At 43.8% G+C, this 21088-nt stretch overlaps 3 non-coding genes across 3 annotated transcripts; all 3 read left to right on the top strand.

Annotated features, from left to right (window-relative positions):
• Window positions 1-1237: 1237 nt before the first annotated feature.
• Window positions 1238-1401, top strand: LOC115791364 (U1 spliceosomal RNA). Its single transcript, XR_004020907.1, has one exon. It is a non-coding gene; the product is annotated as a U1 spliceosomal RNA (small nuclear RNA).
• Window positions 1402-7111: 5710 nt separating this feature from the next.
• Window positions 7112-7275, top strand: LOC115791354 (U1 spliceosomal RNA). The gene has a single exon (XR_004020897.1). It is a non-coding gene; the product is annotated as a U1 spliceosomal RNA (small nuclear RNA).
• Window positions 7276-9702: 2427 nt separating this feature from the next.
• On the top strand, window positions 9703-9866 carry LOC115791341 (U1 spliceosomal RNA). The gene has a single exon (XR_004020886.1). It is a non-coding gene; the product is annotated as a U1 spliceosomal RNA (small nuclear RNA).
• The last annotated feature ends 11222 nt before the right edge of the window (window positions 9867-21088 follow it).

Genomic DNA, 21088 nt, shown 5'->3' with positions numbered 1-21088 from the left:
CGTACTGTCCTCTGTGTGGTCACACTGTCCGTGCAGAAGGTGATGTAATTCAGTACGGATGAGGTGTAGGTGTTGAGGTCTGTGTGGTTGTTGTGAGTGGCAGCCCATTTACAAAGCTCCCAGTACATTGGTAAGCAGCACTGGCACCCCCCAGGGGTGCATCAGTTCACCATTCTTATTTACCCTGTACACAAATTACCTCTTCACGTCTCAGATCCAGATGAAGCTCTAATTCTTTTTGAGGTCCTTCACCTTCTTCACCTTCATGGAGAAAATCATAATTTTTCTGTTGCTGAAGTGAAGCTCTGAGATCAGTGTGTGTAATAAACCTGCAGGACATTTACACCAAGCAGTGCAGGCTGAGGGCCATGAAGATCCTAAAACAGCCCAGCCACCCCGGACACTCTCTCTTCTCCCTGCTCCCATCAGGCCGGCGTTACCGCTGCCTGAGGACTAAGACTGAAAGGTTGAAGAAGAGTTTTTACCCACAAGCCATCCGTCTACTCAACTCTGAGCCCTAACTGGACCATTACTGCACAATGTAAATCTTATAATTTATAAAAGTGTGTATAGTGTATAGTATATAGAGTATAGTGTATAGTGTGAATTACTTTTTTAAATTTTTATTCTTCTTATTTATATGTGTGTGTATATATGGTTGCAGGTACAAAATACATTTCACTGTGCATTGTACTGTGTATAACTGTGCATGTGAAAAATAAACACTATCTTATCTTATCTTATCTTATCTTATCTTAAATGGTGTTGTTCCTGCTCCGGGACAGTAGGGGGCAGCAGCTGCAGGCGACCAGCAGCAGAAGACAAAGGAACAGGAAGTGCTAATAGCAGCTCACATCTGTTTTTATGTGTTTTCTTCTTGTTTCCTGAGTATCAGACGTGGATCAGACAGTTTTTAGCTGCAGTCTGATTTAACTTTGAGTCCCCTGAACTTCCTGTTGGTTTGTTGTTGGTTTTAAGGCGGTTAAAAGCTGAAAAAGCGATCTTTCAGTTAGCTTTTGTTACGCAGATGCAGCAGTGCATGATGGGAAAGGCTCCCGGTATTTTTTAAGCTAAATAATCTGATGGGGCTCTGCTGGAAGCTGCTTCCTCTGTGTAGAAACAGTGAGGAGTCCCAGGCTCCTGCAGCCTGAGCTTGTGTTGTTTGTGTGATTGTGAGCAGCGTGAGTGTGCAGGGTTTGTGTGTGAGTGACCCCCCCGTGTGTGAGCTGAACAACTCATACTTACCTGGCAGGGGAGATACCATGATCAAGAAGGTGGTTCACCCAGGGCGAGGCTCAGCCATTGCACTCCGGTTGTGCTGACCCCTGCGAATTCCCCAAATGTGGGAATCTCGACTGCATAATTTCTGGTAGTGGGGGACTGCGTTCGCGCTCTCCCCTGATCACATGTTCAAGGAAAATACACAAGTACATAGTCCACATGATAGGTTTGTGTTGTTGTCATCAGTTAATGAGTGCTTTGAGTAACATCAGACTGTCTGCTGTGGCTGAGACGTTCAGGTGTAGTTCCCTCTGTTGTCCACTAGAGGCCGATAGAGCTCTGTAAGGTGCTGTGTGTGCTGCCCTGACAGCTGATGACAGAAGGAGCGTTTTTCCTCTCAGCTCTGAGGCTGCTGGTTGAAGCTTTCATTCATTTGGAGGCAGTTTGTGTTGTTTTTGTGTTTTTCATGTACTTTAACTCAGTGGTCCCCAACCTTTTTTGAGCCACAGACCGGTTTAGTGTTAGAAAATATTTCCATGCACCGGCCACAGAGCACGGTCCTCTCACCCTTTCTGTTCAGTCTGTACACCTCAGATTTCAGGTACAGTTCAGACCATTGCCACCTACAGAAGTTCTCAGATGATACGGCCATCATCGGATGTGTATCAGATGGGAACGACCAGGAATACAGGGGGGGTCATCAGTGACTTTGTCGGCTGGTGTGAGAACAACGCACTGCAAATCAACGCCAGCAAGAAGAAGGAGATGGTTATAGACTTCAGGAGGAAGCCACCCCCTACAGCACCGGTGAACATCCAGGGAAAGGACATGGAGACAGTGGTCTCCTACAAGTACCTGGGTGTTCATCTCAATAACAAGCTGGACTGGACTACAAACACAGACGTCCTGTATAAGAAGGGCCAGAGTCGACTCCACCTGCTGAGGAGACTGAGGTCCTTTGGTGTCTGCAGGACTCTGTTAAAGACCTTTTATGACTCAGTGGTAGCATCTGCCCTTTTCTATGCAGTGGCCTGCTGGGGGGGGGTGGATGCACCGAAAGGGACAGGAGCAGGATCGACAAACTGGTGCGGAGGTCTAGCTCTGTGTTGGGATGTCCTCTGGAGTCTGTGATGGTGGTGGGTGAGAGGAGGATGTTAGCAAAGCTGACATCCATCATGAACAACCCCCATCACCCTCTGCATGAGACCGTGGGTGAACTGAGCAGCTCCTTCAGTCAGAGACTGAAACATCCTCGCTGCAGGAAGGAGCGCTTTCGCAGGACATTCATCCCAACAGTAGTTAGACTGTATAACACATCATAATGTCTTGAGTCACTTGGACACTTTACCTCCTCTGCATCACTTTATCCATACAGTCAGATACATTTTATTTATTACACTCACCCATATAATGCACACCGTGTATGCTGTGTACCTTACCGGCTACAAATGTATATAATATTTTGATATCTGTATATAGTGTTTTTGATGTGTGTGTGTATGTGTGTATATGTAAATGTGTGTATTGACATTGATATATATATTTATGTATATAGTGCTTATGTATATGTGTATAGTTTTTTGCTATTTTATTTTATTTTATTTTATTCTATTTTAGTTTTAGTTTAGTTATTTGTTCTTACTCATCCTTTTCATTTTTTCTCTGTACTGAGCTGCTGTAATGCGCAAATTTCCCCGTCGTGGGATCATTAAAGTTTTATCTTATCTCTCTTATCTTATCTTTAAGGTGTGGCAGAGAAATAGGTCAAAATATATGATAGGACCGTAATCAAAAATGTGATATTTTCTAAGTATAATAATAATAAACATGAATCCACTGTGTTTTTGTATGTGACTCTATCAGCAGCGTCCTCATAACAACACTCCACAGCATGAAAACATCCTCTCTGCCCACAACGCTCTCTGGTCGCCATGGTAATGTTTAAACATGCCTTCAAAATAAGATACACCGCTAAAACAAATAGAGTAGAAATTGCCTCAGTCGAATTCACATGGCCCATGGAATCTCATCCAACTTGTTAAAAAAAGCTAACTGAACCACATTATATATTATTGTAATAATATAAAAAAATACAAATGTTATTCCAATCTAAATTTTAATCCTAATGAATGCACTCAGCTTGAATCTGTTATGTAGGACACAAACTGTGAAAGTGAATTTAAGCACAGCTCTGTTCTCTGTGTCCTCCATAGCAGAGGGTGACTGTGCCTCCACCTAAACACCAACATGAGGATACTCAGGGGTTACAGTGGGATTCAGAAGGTGGAGGAACCCTAAGATCAGCTGTAGTGGCTCTGCATGGGGAGAAGAACCACAGCTTTCTATTGTAGCTGCAGTAAATGATGTTGGTGTGCAGGCTGTGATCAGCTGACCTGCTGCTGCTGCTCTGAGGTTTACTGCTCTGTGTGGATGAACTGAATTCACAAAGATGTAACCCAGTATTTCACAGCTATGTGAGCTGATCTCCATCCCCTACACTGACAGCATACAGGCTGTAGAAATGTTGGATTCAGTGAATGAATCTCAGCATCAGCAGCTTTGATTCAAACTCATCTCTGCTGCACTGATGTAACCTGTAACTCTGACCATGAACACAGCCTCTGTGCACCAACACAGGGCCTTCCGGTACCGAACCATTGCTAGTGCTAATGGCCCACGCTCGCTAGCAAAGCAGTTCTGGTAGCTACAGCTGAAATTCTCGGCGAGCACAACACACACAGACACACAGAGAGCAGTGGAGGCGTGGAAATGCATGTCAGCGATAGTTGCCACCCGTCCTGTAAAGTACGGAACCCCGCATGTTATGGAGCCGTATTCCACGGAGTCCCGTAACATACGGGGTTCTGTATTTTACGAGACAGGTGGCAACTCTAGCGATGATCCACTCTGTGTGAAATGAAATCCATCGCAGCGACGGAGAGCTTTTTAGAATGTGTGTGTGTGTGTACGTGAGTGATTCACACTCCAGTCCAGTAGGTGGCGGTAATGTAGTTCTATGTTGGTTTGCCAGCCACCAATAAACCCACAAAAAGACGACGGAGCACTATTGCTGCTAATGCTAGTGAGGAGCGCGGCTTATACCGAGCCAGCTGAGCGCTGCAGAGTTTAAACGAAGCATCGACACAGTAAATTTGTGTCGATAATTTTTAGAATCGATTTAATCGATGAATCGTTGCAGCCCTACACTAAACTGCAGTATTTTCATACAATCTTTGAATTACACAAAGTCAGCATACTTCAGTTTGTGTTGCAGTCCTTCCCTTTAAATCTAACCTCTCTTCTTCCTCTCCTGTCCTCTTTCTCCATCTCTGAGTGAACTTCTCTCTTTGCTCTCCCTGAAATACAGCAGCTCTTCTTTTAGCTAGCAGACACACTGTGTGACAAACTGCACACACTTTGTGTGTTTGCTGATATTTGTTGAGCATTTAGAAACATTGCATTTAAATTACTACACATTACTCCCTTTATGCTCACTCCTCTTCAGTAGTGCTAGCTAATCTGTTTATGTCCCGCGAGCACAATTTACGGACTCGGTCCGGCCCGCTGTAACCCCTCAGATTATAGCACTATAAATGATACATAAATAATATGGGTTTGCATATTTAATCCCTTTGTACCTGATAAGCCCGATGATGGAGGATATGAGTACGATTGTTTCTTATCTGTTATTATTTCCTCCATTTAGGCTCAGATCGTTTGATGTGTGACGGCGCACTGACCGGAAATAAAAACTTCTCTCTGACGTGTTAAAAAGTAACGAGTCTGTTTTGAAAATATAAGAAGTAGAAAGTACCGATACTTGTGTAAAAATGTAGGGAGTAAAACTAAAAAGTAGTCAGAAAAATAAATACTCAAGTAAAGTACAGATACCTGAAAAATCTACTCAAGTACAGTAACGAAGTATTTGTACTTCCCACCTCTGGACATAGGCTATCCTTGGTGTTGCTAAATATAAATGGTAAATGGACTAATTCTTATATGGCGCTTTTCTACTCTTGTTGAGTGCTCAAATATTTAAACAAGCATTATATACGCCAACCAACTGATTTTGTTAGAGAGGCACGGGAACCAGTGAAGCTTCTGGGTTTAATTTTAGAGATGACGAATCGCATGAACAAGACAAGCGTCTTGAAATGTCAAGAGGAAGTCATAGATGGATGTAACGGCGATAATCCGCCCATTTTTCAAAATAAAACATCCTTCAAAATAAGTAAAATGGAAATAATGTAAGTTATTTATTCTTTAAGTGCGGCCCAGTACCAAATGACCCACGGACCGGTACCGGTCCGCGGCCCGGGGGTTGGGGACCTCTTTAGCTCATGTGATGATCACAGTGCAGCTCAGAAAAAAGTATTTGCTCCTTCTTGGTTTCTTTGCTTTTTGCATGTTTGTCACACTTGCATGTGCCATAACTAATTTTAATATTCAATTTAATTCAATTCAATTAAATGTGTTTATATAGCACCAAATCACAACAAACAGTCACCTCAAGGTGCTTTGTATTGTGGGTAAAGACCCTACAATAATACAGAGAAAACCCAACAGTCTAAACGACTTGGCGACAGTGGGAAGGAAAAACTCCCTTTAACAGGAAGAAACCTCCAGCAGAACCAGGCTCAGGGAGGGGTAGTCATCTGCTGTGAGGGGGCTGAGGGGGGAGAAAAGACACACTGTGGAAGAGAGCCAGAAATTAATAACAATTAATGATTAAATGCAGAGTGAAGTATAAACAAAGTAAATCAGGTGAATGAAAAGAAACAGTGCATTATGGGAACCCTTCAGCAGCCTAGGCCTATAGCTGCATAACTAAGGGCTGGTTCAGGGTCACCTGAAGGATTTTAAATTCTATTCTAGATTTAACAGGGAGCCAATGAAGAGAAGCCAATATGGGAGAAATCTGCTCTCTCTTTCTAGTCCCTGTCAGTACTCTAGCTGCAGCATTTTGGATCAGCTGAAGGCTTTTCAGGGAGCTTTTAGGACAGCCTGATAATAATGAATTACAATAATCCAGCCTAGAAGTAATAAATGCATGAATGAGCTTTTCAGCATCACTCTGAGAAAAGATGTTTCTGATTTTAGAAATATTGCGCAAATGCATTGAAGGACATATCCTGGTCAAAAATGTTCATCCTTTTGTCATCAGTTAAATATCTGATTTTATGCTCACTATATAGTATTTGCTGTTTGAGAGCCTGCAGAGCGCTGACCTCCTGTCAGTGCATCGTTAAACTGATCAGTTAAAAATGTGATGTGTTCACTGTCCTCTTCACGTCTCAGATCCAGATGAAGCTCTAATTCTTTTTAAGGTCCTTCACCTTCTTCACCTTCATGGAGAAAATCATATTTTTTCTGTTGCTGAAGTGAAGCTCTGAGATCAGTGTGTGTAATAAATGGTGTTGTTCCTGCTCCGGGACAGTAGGGGGCAGCAGCTGCAGGCGACCAGCAGCAAAAGACAAAGGAACAGGAAGTGCTAATAGCAGCTCACCTGTGTTTTTATGTGTTTTCTTCTTGTTTCCTGAGTATCAGACGTGGATCAGACAGTTTTTAGCTGCAGTCTGATTTAACTTTGAGTCCCCTGAACTTCCTGTTGGTTTGTTGTTGGTTTTAAGGCAGTTAAAAAGCTGAAAAAGCGATCTTTCACTTAGCTTTTGTTACGCAGATGCAGCAATGCATGATGGGAAAGGCTCCCGGTATTTTTTAAGCTAAATAATCTGATGGGGCTCTGCTGGAAGCTGCTTCCTCTGTGTAGAAACAGTGAGGAGTCCCAGGCTCCTGCAGCCTGAGCTTGTGTTGTTTGTGTGATTGTGAGCAGCGTGAGTGTGCAGGGTTTGTGTGTGAGTGACCCCCCCGTGTGTGAGCTGAACAACTCATACTTACCTGGCAGGGGAGATACCATGATCAAGAAGGTGGTTCACCCAGGGCGAGGCTCAGCCATTGCACTCCGGTTGTGCTGACCCCTGCGAATTCCCCAAATGTGGGAATCTCGACTGCATAATTTCTGGTAGTGGGGGACTGCGTTCGCGCTCTCCCCTGATCACATGTTCAAGGAAAACACACAAACACACAGTGAGCACCTCAGAGGTTTATCTTGTTAGCAGTTAATGAGTGCTTTGTGTAACATCAGACTGTCTGCTGTGGCTCACATGTGTAGCTGTAGTTCCCTCTGTTCTCCACTAGAGGCTGATAGAGGCCTGTAAGGGGCTGTGTGCCCTGTCCTGATAACTGTCAATGATTCAAGATTCCTTTATTATCATTGCATACACAGCTACACAAAAAAGCTGCTCTTACAGTCAAAAAAGATAAACAATCAAGAGTAATTAAAGATAATAGAGTTACCCCCCCCAATACACACACACACACACAGTGCCAGTAAATAAAAATGGCCTCTGTCCAAAAGTTCAAATAAGGCTTCAAATTAAATCAAAACAACTGAAAAGTTTACAGATGATTCAGTTCATGAAGAGGTTTAATATTCAGAGGCAGGGTACACCTGTGCAGGTCGCCAACACACAGAGACAGACAACCATTCACACCAATGGGCAAAATAGACTCACCAGTTAGCCTAACCCCACTAAATACATGTCTTTGGGAGGAAACCCACGCACACACGGGGAGAACACGCAAACTCCACACAGAGGCCCGGGCCGAGGTGGATTCAAACCCAGACCTTCTAGAGGGGTCCCATCCTGACTGACTGTGGCCGGTCTGTGAGGAAGTCCTGAATCGTTTGTGGAGGACAGTGGAGGATGCAGATGTGCGTTGCAGGTAACTTTAGGAGCCTCTGCTGTGGCTTCACAGTGCCTGTAGCTGGGACTTCTGCACAGGCTGGACTCTGGACTGCAGGATTTGTGGTACTGAGCAGGGTTAGAATAGTTTGGGAGTTTACATTATAGTTTAGTTTTATTTTGTTTTATCTTTTTTCTCTAATTCAGTTAGTTTTAATTAGTTTTTGGAGTTTTCATTAGTTTTAGTTTTTCATACTTTATCTGTCAGGTGCAAGAGTAACTACTGTGTAATAAGACCTCAACAAGTTAAAACATTAAAAAATTGTATTCAATAACCAACTGTTCACAAGACAGCAGCATTATGTGCTCCATGTGTGTAATATTAAGGACACACATGGACATCATGAGACATCAACAACGAGCAACACAAAGAAAAATCCAAATAACTTAAACTCCCAATAAACTCTTATCTCAAAAATTGAAAAATGTGAATTAAATATTTATCCCAACAATAAATGAGGAATAAATTGGAGTTCCCAGCAGTGGATGCAGGTCCGGCTTCAGTGCAGCAGATCAACATGAGCTCCACGTGGTTTATAACATCAGAACACAGCGAAACACTTTAAACAAGAACAAACTGAACTCTGAGGATCTGAGCCAATCAAAGCTCAAATACAGCTTTTCAAGATTGTGTGTTTGTATTTGTGTGTCACACAGTGGTGTGGACACCCCGGTCTCAGTAACACATTTATCAGTGCAGTGTTTCTGTGTATTAACTATGCTGCAGTTATTTTTGGTTAAACGGTCCAGTGTGGTTGTCCCCTGCTGCATGGCTGTGATGCTGGTTCTGTTGGAGCTGCTCAGAGGCACTCGCTCAGTTAGATACTCACTATTAGGCCTGAATTAGTCTGTGCTGGGTCTCTGCAGGGCTGTGTACACAAGTGGCTGACCTCTGTTGTGTGTGCTAATTACCTTGTGGTTGTGTCCCAGTGTTTTACCTGCTGTGCCTACAGAAACAAAAAATGCTGGGACTTTTTCCCCTCCTGGCTCCTCCGTTCTGATAGTTTCAGCAGTCTCCCTCCAGGAATTTAAGAGTCCTTATATTGATTATTATTCCTGATATTCTCTCACTGATAAATTCAAGCACTGCAGTAAAAAGTAGCCATTTTAAGGTCCTTCACCTTCTTCACCTTCATGGAGAAAATCATATTTTTTCTGTTGCTGAAGTGAAGCTCTGAGATCAGTGTGTGTAATAAATGGTGTTGTTCCTGCTCCGGGACAGTAGGGGGCAGCAGCTGCAGGCGACCAGCAGCAAAAGACAAAGGAACAGGAAGTGCTAATAGCAGCTCACATCTGTTTTTATGTGTTTTCTTCTTGTTTCCTGAGTATCAGACGTGGATCAGACAGTTTTTAGCTGCAGTCTGATTTAACTTTGAGTCTCCTGAACTTCCTGTTGGTTTGTTGTTGGTTTTAAGGCGGTTAAAAAGCTGAAAAAGCGATCTTTCACTTAGCTTTTGTTACGCAGATGCAGCAATGCATGATGGGAAAGGCTCCCGGTATTTTTTAAGCTAAATAATCTGATGGGGCTCTGCTGGAAGCTGCTTCCTCTGTGTAGAAACAGTGAGGAGTCCCAGGCTCCTGCAGCCTGAGCTTGTGTTGTTTGTGTGATTGTGAGCAGCGTGAGTGTGCAGGGTTTGTGTGTGAGTGACCTCCCCGTGTGTGAGCTGAACAACTCATACTTACCTGGCAGGGGAGATACCATGATCAAGAAGGTGGTTCACCCAGGGCGAGGCTCAGCCATTGCACTCCGGTTGTGCTGACCCCTGCGAATTCCCCAAATGTGGGAATCTCGACTGCATAATTTCTGGTAGTGGGGGACTGCGTTCGCGCTCTCCCCTGATCACATGTTCAAGACAAACACACAAGTACACAGTCACCATCAGAGGTTTGTGTTGTTGTTATCAGTTAATGAGTGCTTTGTGTAACATCAGACTGTCTGCTGTGGCTGACACGTTCAGGTGTAGTTCCGTCTGTTCTCCACTAGAGGCCGGCAGAGCTCCGTTTTAGAAAGATGTTGCTCTAATCTTTTTCTCTTCAAATTATTTCTATGTTTGTGTGTTTCAAACGAGCAGTAATGTTACAACACAGAGGGGATGATAACTGATCCCAAACTTCTAACCATCGGGTGGACGTTAACAAGACCACACTGTCCAGATCATAACTGACTCTGTGGGGAAACAAAAGGCTTCAAACAGGGGTGTCAGTCTCACTCTAGTTCCTGGGCCACCTGCAGCTCGGTAGAATTAATCCATAATTATAACTTAAATGGAAAAGCTAAAGGCTAAAGCTAAATTTCCTCTTTCTAAAAAACAGTAAATGAATTCAGTCTGAAAAAGTTTACACATTTAGATAAAAATGAGAACCAGTTTCTATCAAAAATAAATGAATTTCAACAGGAAGTCAGTTTTTACTTTACAGTTTACACATAGGTGGAGCTCATGTGGAGTTTTTGTAGCTAAACAACATTATTTTAGGTCTTCATTGTCCAAATAACTACAACTTTGAACTCTCTGGACATCTTCTCTGCTCTGCAGCCACGCTGGCACCATCTCACCGGGATTAAGAAGAAGAAGAAAGAGCTTTATTTGTCACATACATATACATGCAGTGAAATTCATTCTCTGCATTTAACCCATCACACACATGGAGTATGTAGTACACACAGCACAGCATGGAGCAGGGGGCAGCCAAAGGGCGCCCGGGGAGCAACCTGGGGGGGTGGGCTTGCTCAGGGACCCACAGTGATGCCAGCCTGAGGATTTGAACCAGGGTCCTCTCAGTGATGAACCCTCTTCTTCTCCCCTAGGCCACCACTCCACTGTGGATTTTACTGAACACTTCCCTGCAGTTTTAATCCATCCAGCTGGTTCTGGTCCCAGGCTGCATGTTTGACACAGAGTGCATTTAAATCAGTTCTGTGGGTTTCTGAACCCACAGAATCATCTCTTTTTAATGGAGTGCCGGCAGGTCAGTCCTGTCCAGCAGTTCAAGAGTATTTCAGCAGGAGCGGATGCAGGATTCAGATTATCATTGTCTGAGGAGCTCTTTGGGAGGGACATTGGTATATAAGCTTAAGAACAAAGAACTCTGAGGCACTCAAAGCATGATGACAACAATGTTGACTTGGGCATAACTGTGCCAGTTGGTACTGTAGAAAACTAATTTTAGCCACTGAGGTTTGGTGGTAACATGACCTTTAACTACGTGACGTTAACCTTTCTGCTGTTTTGGACGTGCGAAGCTGTGAGGTTGTGTGAATAAGGCTTCGGTCGCAGAGGCCTAGAGACTGCCCAGCAACCATCTTACAACCACCGGCCATGAGGGGGAAAATCAGAATTCCACAGCCAGTGGTTGCTTAAGGTTGCTGGCAACTGCTATGAAATCAATTTTTAAATCCTCACACACACTTAGAGACTGGCCAGTGTCGCCCTGGCAACCAGTGTAAAATGTGTCCCGTTGGCAGAAACCTCTGTGTGTTTGCTTTGGTTGCAGATTGCTGTGGTTGCTCCTAGTTTGCATATAAGACGCCAACTCGTCTGCAAACGCTTGCCTACTTCTCTGCGAACGGTAGTGAAAGTAACAGCTGCACCTTTTGAAACCTGTTGTTTCAGCGACAAAGTGCAACTTTTACTTTGAAACGTTCTGTGTCGCATTTGTCAGAGTTTCACTACCACTCGCTGAGCAGCTGGGAGGTGTTTGCAGAAAGGTTTGTGTCAGGTCACCACAGCAATCTGCTAGTGACAAACGCAAACGCAGAGAGGTTTTTGGTGCATTTCACCCATGTTGGCAGGGACAGTAACAGTGTAGCAGTTAGCTGGCTAGCATTATCACCAGTCTGAAGCCACATCAGGGTTAGTTTATAGTCCATGTGAAAACCTTTTGTTGGGTCTGTGTTGTGCTGTCACGCTTTCTTTCTTTAATAATAGTCTTTGCATCTCTGTTCATAAAGGTGGTGTGAACATTATTTTAAGGTGCCAAACACATTTCACCATGTTAGTGTGAGCTTTAAGCTGTTTGACATTTGACCACAGTCAGAAACTGTCACCATGGGAGATTTCTCTATTTATCTCTGATACAGAGGAGAGGCTGCAGATGGTAAAAGTCCATGTGACTGCACTGAGGACTGGGAATTATGTAGAACATATGTAAAAGTGAATACTTTGAGAACAACCAGTTAACCTTCCATAACTGTCTTTGGACTGTGGGAGGAAACCAAAGGGCACAGGATGAACATGCAGAAAAGGGCCTCAGCCAACCAGTGGGTTCAGAGTCAGAAACGCTCTTGCGTCGAGGCGGCCGTGGTAACCAGCGTGCTGCCTAAAATAAAACGGTGGTGTAGACAGCGCCGGTATCAGCCCGAGAGACGCTGCAGAGACAAAAACACGAGTTCAGCCTCAACCTCAGGGGGCCGAAAACGGTGCCAACACACAAGTGCCAAAAATTGCAGTTCCTCTAACAGTAACGGCCACCTGAGGGTCTCAGCCCCCACCAGGGTTATTATAGTTAACGAAAACGAACGAAATAACGAAAACTGAAATTGAAAGAACATTGTCGTTAACTGAAATAAATAAAAACTATAATTAAAAGGAAAAAACGATAACTAATTAAAACTGAATTGTGAGTTTACAAAACTAACTAAAACTAACTGAAATTATCGATAAACTGACTTTCATTTTAAGCCTTGTGGATTGATATGAAATCATTGTTTCCGCTCTCGGAGTTTAAGCTGGGAGCGCCACAGGACAACTGTGTGAGTGCGCATGTGCGTGCGCTCACCGCGCTGGTCCGCCGAGTAATTGCTGCGGTCTGCCGAGAAAGCGGCAGAGTCCCGTATGGAGGTTCTTTGAGTACAAACACCTGCACACGACCACAAGATAATTAACACTCACAATCCAGCTACACAAGCATAAATGCGGACATGAGGTCGGACACTTCTGTAGCTTGTGTACAGAGGCCACAAAGACCCTGCAGGTTTAATTAGCGAGCATCTAACCAAGCTAGCTCCTAAACAGAAGCAGCTTCAGGTGGTGAGAACATCAGGATGCAGCTGGATTTGAGCTTTGACTCCTTCAAAGAGTTTGTTTTTGTTTAACACCACATGTAGGCGTTATTAATCTGCTGCACTGATGCTGAAGTTTATTGTGGAGTTTATTGTAGAATTTATTGAGTTTGGGAGTTCATGTTTTTCTTTGTTTCTCCCTGTTGATGTTCATGTGTGACCTTAATGTTACACAAATTTAGCATGTCTTGTGAACAGCTGGTTGTTGAATATATTTCTTTAAACTGTATCTTTTGTCAAGTTTTCATTACACAATAGTCACTTTTGCGCCTTGAATCTTGCACCTGATTAGGTATGAAAATACTAAAACTAATACTGAAACTAACTGAAACTAACTAAAACTAAGCATGAAACCAAAAATAAAAACTAATAAAAACGAGCAAAACCACTCTGAAAACTAATTAAAACTAACTGAATTAGAGAAAAAAAGTAAAAACTAACTAAAACTAAACTATAATGTAAAATCCAAAACTATTATAACCCTGGCCCCCACACGCTCCCTGTTCAAATATAAACACGCTGGTATGAAAGTATTCTCACCTCGTGGGTCGATCCATCTCAAATCAGCACATTTTTAGAAGATTTTCTGCTTAACCATCTTCACTTTGCATAAAATGTTTATAATTTTATAATCTAATGATGGCTGTGAAAAAAAAGCAACATGGTGCTCTGTTTCTAACTGAGAAAGTCATTTTGTTAAATATATGCATGCTTTTAATCTTTGAGACCTACTGACATGTCAAAACTCCGGCTCAACAATAAAAATATAGCAGAACAGTCAAGAGGCATGAGAAAGGGATGAGCGGTTCATTTCACATGAGCAGTATTTTAAGGCTGAGTGTGTCCACATGGCGTCATCAGTAGTCCAATGACCCCACCCCCCCCCCCCCAACCTAACCCAGCTCTAATGCAGGCAGGGACGAGGCAAGGCGTCACTGCCAGGTAATACATGAAAATGTCTTTACTGGCTCTGACTCTGTTTTAAAGCTGAATTATCTGACTCCGCCAGCACAATGTGCATGTTTACAAAGTGGGTCTAGAATAGGGATGGCACAATACCACTTTTTTAGGACCGATACCAATATTTTATATTTGGATATTTGCCGATACCGATATTAATCCAATCTTTTAAAAAAAACAAAAAAACAATTGATTTCAAATGCCTGGATACATTTTACATACGTCAACAGTCTCTCACACAACAAAATCAAAATCTTTTAGTTGTCCCATGTACAAGACTAAGAACCAGGGCGGGCAGAGCTTTTCAGGCAGTGGCACCAAAGCTCTGGAACTGTTTACCACTCCAGCTCCATTTAGCTGACTCTGTGGAGTCTTAAAAAAAACAGTTGAAAAGTTTTCTGTTTAACCAGGCTTTCTATTGACTTTATTTTTATTCTTTTTCTTTTAATATGGTAATGTTAATATGTTTTTAACATGGTGTTTTATCTGGGTTTTTTTGATATTGTGTTTTAATTATTGTAAAGCGCCTTTCTGTCTGTGGAAAGCACTAAATAAATAAACCTTACTTACTTACAACAATCGCTCTATCACCTGAATCCTGTTGCTCCTATGTGAGAAGGTGATGCATTGGCTTACGGTATGTTGCAATCAAATATTCAATCAATTATTCCATCAATTACCTGAGTAACTGGATAAGAAATACTTTTTTCACACTAACAGTTCATCTGCATATTTTAACTTCCGTACTGCAGTTTTTCCCTGTGTGAAACAAACAGGGTGGATGGAGCAGCTACAAAGTTCTCTTTTCTTCACTTACTGATCAGCTGGTTGATGAAGGACCTCCAGCTGTTTCCCAGTAAAGGTTTAATGGAGGTTACAGGGAGAAAACTTTCTTCCGCTCCATCTGAGCTCACCGGCTCCACCTCTTTGCGCTTGTGCAGACAGACTGCATGTAAATCAGCTGACTGCTGCTGTTGCGTCATCAGTGTTTATGTTGAAAAACTGGGGGCTGCGTGAGCGTAATCTTGTAATGCTTTATATTCACAAGCATTCTCCTAAATACGTTTCTACTGCAGGTCTATATTTAGTCACTAATCAGGGATTAAAGTATCAAAAATATTTTGACGGGGAAGGGGTCCTTCCGGTACCGGATGCGGCGCTTGCTAGCAGTATGTCCGGGAGCTGAAGTGGAGAAAAAATAGCTGAAATTCTCAGCACAGCGAACACAACACACAAACACGCAGAGAGCGGTGGAGGCGGAAAAACATGTCAGCGATGATCACTCAGTGTCAAAGGGAATCCGTCGCAGCGACGGAGGATCTGAGGGGGTTATTTCCTGATCCCCACTCCAGTCCAGTAGGTGGCGGTAATGCAGCTTTAAGCTGGTTTGGTCAACCGCAAACCCACAAGAAGAAGAAGACGACGGAGAACTGTAATGCAGCTAATGTGGATCGGATCGGATCGGATTGCATTTTTTATTTCTTTCCGATATCCGATCCAGTAATTTAGGCCAGGATCGGACCGATACCGATACTGAATATCGGATCGGCGCATCCCTTGTCTAGAACATTAAAAATTTGCATGTATTTAAAAAAATTATGTAACTTTTAGGTAAGAGCAGGCGGCTCTTATCTTTAATGGTTCTGCAGATTCATGTTTGCCCATTACCTCAAATTTAAAGGTGCAAATAAATGTGCTGGAAGTGGGTCAACGGACCATCCACCCACCCACCCAAGCCATCCATCCATCCATCCATCCATTTATCTTCTTCAGCGTATCCTTTTCAGGGTTTTGTGTGTGTGTGTGTGTGTGTGTGTGTGGGGGGGGGGTCTATCCCAGCTGTCATAGGGCAAGTGGTCACCAGCCTCTCATGGGGCCATTTAAAAAAATTACCTTAAAGTATTTCATATATGAAACTAAGATTTCACAGCAGTTATTAAATATGTCCAGAGTTTGGACCATAAACTCTTTAGGCTAATCTGACACATGTTTGTAACTCACCCTCCTGGATGGGGGAGTTGGGGGCTGGCCAGTTTGATGGACAGCTGCTTATTGCTATTGGTGCATTTTTATTTTTTGGCCACAGCAGCTTTATTGGCAGTGGAGGAAGACAGGAAATGGGGGAAAGACACGCGGGCAAATTGGCAACGGGCTGGGACTCGAACCCGCGCTGCCCGCACCACAGCGCAGCATATGTATGTGGTCGCTGGCTTCACCACTAAGCCACCCAGGTGCCCCCTTGGTGCATTTTAATTGGATTATAGAATAGAATAGCCCTTTATTGTCATTGTAGATAGTTGTAGACTTGTTCTACAGCACATTAGAGCCACTCTCCCACCCAGCTTTGACCCGCATCAGTTTGCCTACAAAGCAAACAGGTCCACTGAGGATGCCATCAATACTGCCCTTCATACAGCTCTCACACACCTGGAACACCAGAGGAGTTATGTGAGAATGTTATTTATAGACTTTAGCTCTGTTACCCTCTCCCAGGGTAACACTCAGCACTGGAGCTCCACAGGGCTGCCTGCTGAGTCCTCTCCTCTACGCACTCTACACCCACGACTGCAACCCCACCCACTCCAGCAACACAATCATCAAGTTTGTGGATGACACGACCGTGGTGGGACTCATATCTGGTGGAGACGAGACCGCCTACAGGGATGAAGTCCAGGGACAAAAGAACTGGTCATAGACTTTCGGAGGAAATGCACAGACCCTGCACCACTCTTCATAAATGGTGACGGTGTGGAAAGAGTCCCTTTCTTCAGATTTCTGGGTACGCACATCTCTGAAAATCTCTCCTGGACCACCAACACCACAGCTGTGGTCAAGAAGGCACAGCAGAGACTCTGTTTCCTGAGAATTCTGAGGAAGAACAACCTCCAGGAGAAGCTGCTGGTGTCCTACTACCGCTGTGCCATTGAGAGCGTGCTGACCTGCTGCATCTCAACATGGTACAGCAGCTGCACAGTGGCAGAAAAGAGAGCACTACAGAGAGTGATCAACACGGCCCAGAAAATCACCGGCTGTCCACTGCCCAGTCTGGGGGACCTGTTCAGCTCCCGCTGCCTCAGCAGGGCAGCCAACATGCTGAAAGACTCCTTCCAGCCTGGTTATCATCTTTTCCAACAGCTGCCCTCTGGAAAACGCTTCAGATCCATCACATGCAGGACAAACAGACTGAAAAACAGCTTTTACCCCAGTGCTGTACGGGAATTGAATACTGTAAACACACGCACATGAATTTTTATTTTATTTAATTAATTAATTTATTTAAGTATTTATTTATTTAAGCTACTTAGGCCCTGTGCAATAATCTGCAGTTTATTGAATGTTTTTAGAGTTATTGAATGTTTTTATTTGGGTTTAGGCACCTTAAGGATTGCTGCTCAATTTTGTTGCACTCTAGTGCAGGGACAATAAAAGCTATCTATCTGTCTATCTACAATGAAATATGGCTGCTCCACCCAAGACGTCATCCCTGTGCTGAGGAACCTGAACGTGGTGAGAATTTCCACATGTTCGCTGTTTACTTCAAGGGGGCGTGGCCTCGCTGATGCTTCCTGAAGTCCATAATAAGTTCTTTGGTCTTGAGAACATTCAGCGTCGGGTTGTTCACTGAGCACCACTGGGACAGTTTTTCTGTCTCAGCCCTGTACGCTGCCTCATCTGCATATTGGATGCTGATGTTGGTTGGGTGAGTTGGGCTGCAGTCGTGAGCACACAGCCTGAGCGTGAGTGTGGAGGAGAGACGGGGCCACAGCCGACAGATTGTGGGCGGTGGGTGAGGAAGTGTATCCAGATGCAGGTGGGAAGGAGGATCTGCAGTTTGAGCAGTTTGGTGGTTAAAATATAAAATTATCTCACTAATAACATGTGGGGACAGACTGCTTCAAAATGTGGAGACCACAAACCAGTGGAGATAAAAAAAGCAGAACTGAAACTTTAAAATACTGGAAACTGTACAAAAGTCCACAGAGAGACGTACTGTAAATAAGCTGAGGCCGGGTGCAACGCTGGCTTTGGATTGGACGGAGTTGTGATGATCCGCAGATGGCTGTTTGGGAAGCAGCAGCGCAGGAGCTGAGAGCAGACTGGGATCGAGTTCGGACTGCAGCCCACAGCGCTGTCATCATCAATGACCTGTGAACTCCTGACAGCCATTATTAAACGTGTCAGATCATTAGGAACGCCTTCAACATGTTTCACACACCTTAAAGCAGGTCTGAATCTCGCAGATGAAGGGCGGCACCCAAATATGCAACGATGAAGATTTGGATTGAATTTTGGGATTTTTCTTTTCATGTGGAAATAGAAACCTGGTTTGATGCTTCAGTGAACCTCTTTATCACTAACAGCATGTTCATCACTTCTCGGCCACTTCTCATATTCATTTAGACAGGAAATCATCCGTGGACAGAATTCCTGCTGCTTCACAGTTGCCTCTGCTCTCCTGGGTGAGGCAGCAGGAAGTCAGAGAGCAGCGCTGCACGACGAGAGAGAAAAAGTCAGAATAAGTGGTTTGCTTCCAGCGTTCTCTGAGCGATCGTCATACATGTAATTGAAAGCACGGCTTAGCCGTGCTCTTTAACCTTTAACCTGTGATTTTGTCACGGTTATAACATCAGGTGCGCGTTGCCGTCCTCCCCCACCATCTTCTCTCTGCTGTGTTTGCTGCGTGAGTGAGCAGCGCCCCAAACCTGCCTCCCTCCCGCCCACACGCTGTGTTTCAGAGGAGGCTGCGTCTCAGTCGAGCTTCGTTCTGGACCGACTGAAAGAATCCGTCTCTGTTCACGTCCTGATGTCAGGTCTCGTTAACAGTTTGAGTTTTTTGACAGCTTTTCTTTGCTTCACTTGTGTCACCCTTTGTTCTGTGTGTGTGCTTTGTGTCTGTTACTCACTTCCTGTTTTATTTTGGTAATGTGTCTGCAGTTTGTTTTCCCTCCTTTGTGATAGTTCTTCCTGTGCTGATGATAGTTTACCCTCAGATTTACCTCCTCGTGCTTCGCTGGATTTCTGGACTTTTCTAAGTCACCGTTTTTCATCATTCAGCCTGTTTTCACATGCAAAGATCAAACTGGCTCCAACTGGTTTCATGAACCGAGTTCAGTCAGCAGCTCTGAGTCTGACTGAGCACCTTTCATGTCAGTGTGGACCGAAATCTGTGAGGACTACGAAAGCACAAAAGGTGTACCTAATAAAGTTTATATACTGATAGGCCAACTGGAAACATATGACCAACTACACAGGTGAAACTGAATAGGTCGGGGTGGATATGGACCAAATAGATAAGTATCAAAAGAAACTCAACATGATGTCAGGAGGAACTTTGACTATCAATCAATAGACAGACTGATCGATACTTTATTGAGCCCACATGGGAAATTATTGTTACAGCAGCAAGAAAATATTACAATATAAAATAAATAAATGAGTAAACAAGAGTAGCAGTACCACAGGTGGACAGTGAGCCATTAAACTGTGAGTGCATATCTATACATATACAGCAGTGATAACAGCATAAGTGATACATAACAGTGCAGGTGAAGCAGAGTCATAGAAAGACTGACGTGCAGGGGAGTCGTGCAAATTGCATTAATAAATAATATGTACACTATTAATCTGAAACACAGCTGCAAGAAGATATAACACAGAAATATGTGTGTGTGTGTGTGGGGGATCTTCTGTCAGGTGTGTTCACCTGTCACAGAGAGAGGAGTTATACAGTTTCATAGAGAATAAGGCTGCAAGTATCAATTATATTAGTAATCGGTTATTCCATCAATTAATCAAGTAACTGGATAAGAAATAATTTTTCATATTAACAGTTCATCAGCATATTTTAACTTCCGTACTGCAGATGTTTCTCTGTGTGAAACAAACAGGGTGGATGCAGCAGCTACAAAGTTCTCTGTTCTTCATGTTGTTGATCAGGTGGTTGATGAAGGACCTCCAGCTGTTTCCCAGTAAATGGGTTAAGGTGGTTACAGGAACAAGAACTGCTGCTTTGGACGCTAGAAAAACGTCTCCTTTCGCTCCACCATCCCAGTAAAGGCTCCGCCTCTTTGCGTGTGTGCGCAGACAGACTGCATGTAAAACAGCTGCTGATGTGTTATCAGTGTTTTTGTTGAAAAACTGGGGCTGCATGAGCTTAATGAGCCCTTGTTGGAACAGTAGGAATGATTTCCTGAAGCGTTCTTCGTGGTTGACTCAGTCTGAGGGAGAAGGAGCTCTGCTGCCTCAGCAGTGTGCAGTGGAGTGGGTGAGATGGTGGTCCATGATGGAGAGAGTACCTGCAGCCTCACTGAGGTGGACCAGGAGCTAACCAGCGGATGCAGCAGTGACGCAGATGAGGGCAGAAATATTTGTACACACATACTGAGCCCAAAACTAAACAGGCATTAGACTCGTGCAATATTAGAGTAACAAACACATCCAGTGAGAATCCTAAACTAAAACCCACAAACCCCTCTGGGGACCATGATGGCTGATCCATGCTCATCAGTTCTGGTGTTTCTGGTTCTTTTGGACATTTGTATTAAACCTTTTAGACATTTGAAGTAAAACAGTGTGTGTGTTTGAAGTTTGCCCTCCTGAGCTGTTCAGGCACCTGTTTGAATCAATAACCTCAGGCTCTGTTGAGGTTGAGGCAGTTATTTGAGGTTAGCTGGCCTCTGCTCGTGTCTGTCACATGTGGGTGCAGAAACGAGAGTGTGGGCTGGCGGCCGTCTGCTGAGCTGAGGAAGGAGGAAGGATAAATGTCAAAAGATGAAGATGGTATCGTTATACCACGCTGAGACAGATGCTGTCTGTTCACTTGCTCTTTTGAGTAACCTTTTAATGAATAACATGCTGAGCTGCTCCGCTGCCTTTGAAATCCAAATAATGGATCTTAATGATGGGGGGGGGCAGAGGCAGAGGTTAGATCGTTGCTTCTGTGAGTGGGGTTGTACACGAAGGTTGTTACATCAGTTTTTAAGTTGAAACAGGATGATTAAAGATGGTGCAACAACAACAACCTTCAGCAGCAAATGCAGAA

The sequence above is a fragment of the Archocentrus centrarchus genome, chromosome 13 (assembly GCF_007364275.1).
Source record: "Archocentrus centrarchus isolate MPI-CPG fArcCen1 chromosome 13, fArcCen1, whole genome shotgun sequence".
In the NCBI taxonomy this organism is placed as follows: Eukaryota; Metazoa; Chordata; class Actinopteri; order Cichliformes; family Cichlidae; genus Archocentrus; species Archocentrus centrarchus.
This window is presented reverse-complemented; position numbering and strand designations above follow the sequence as displayed.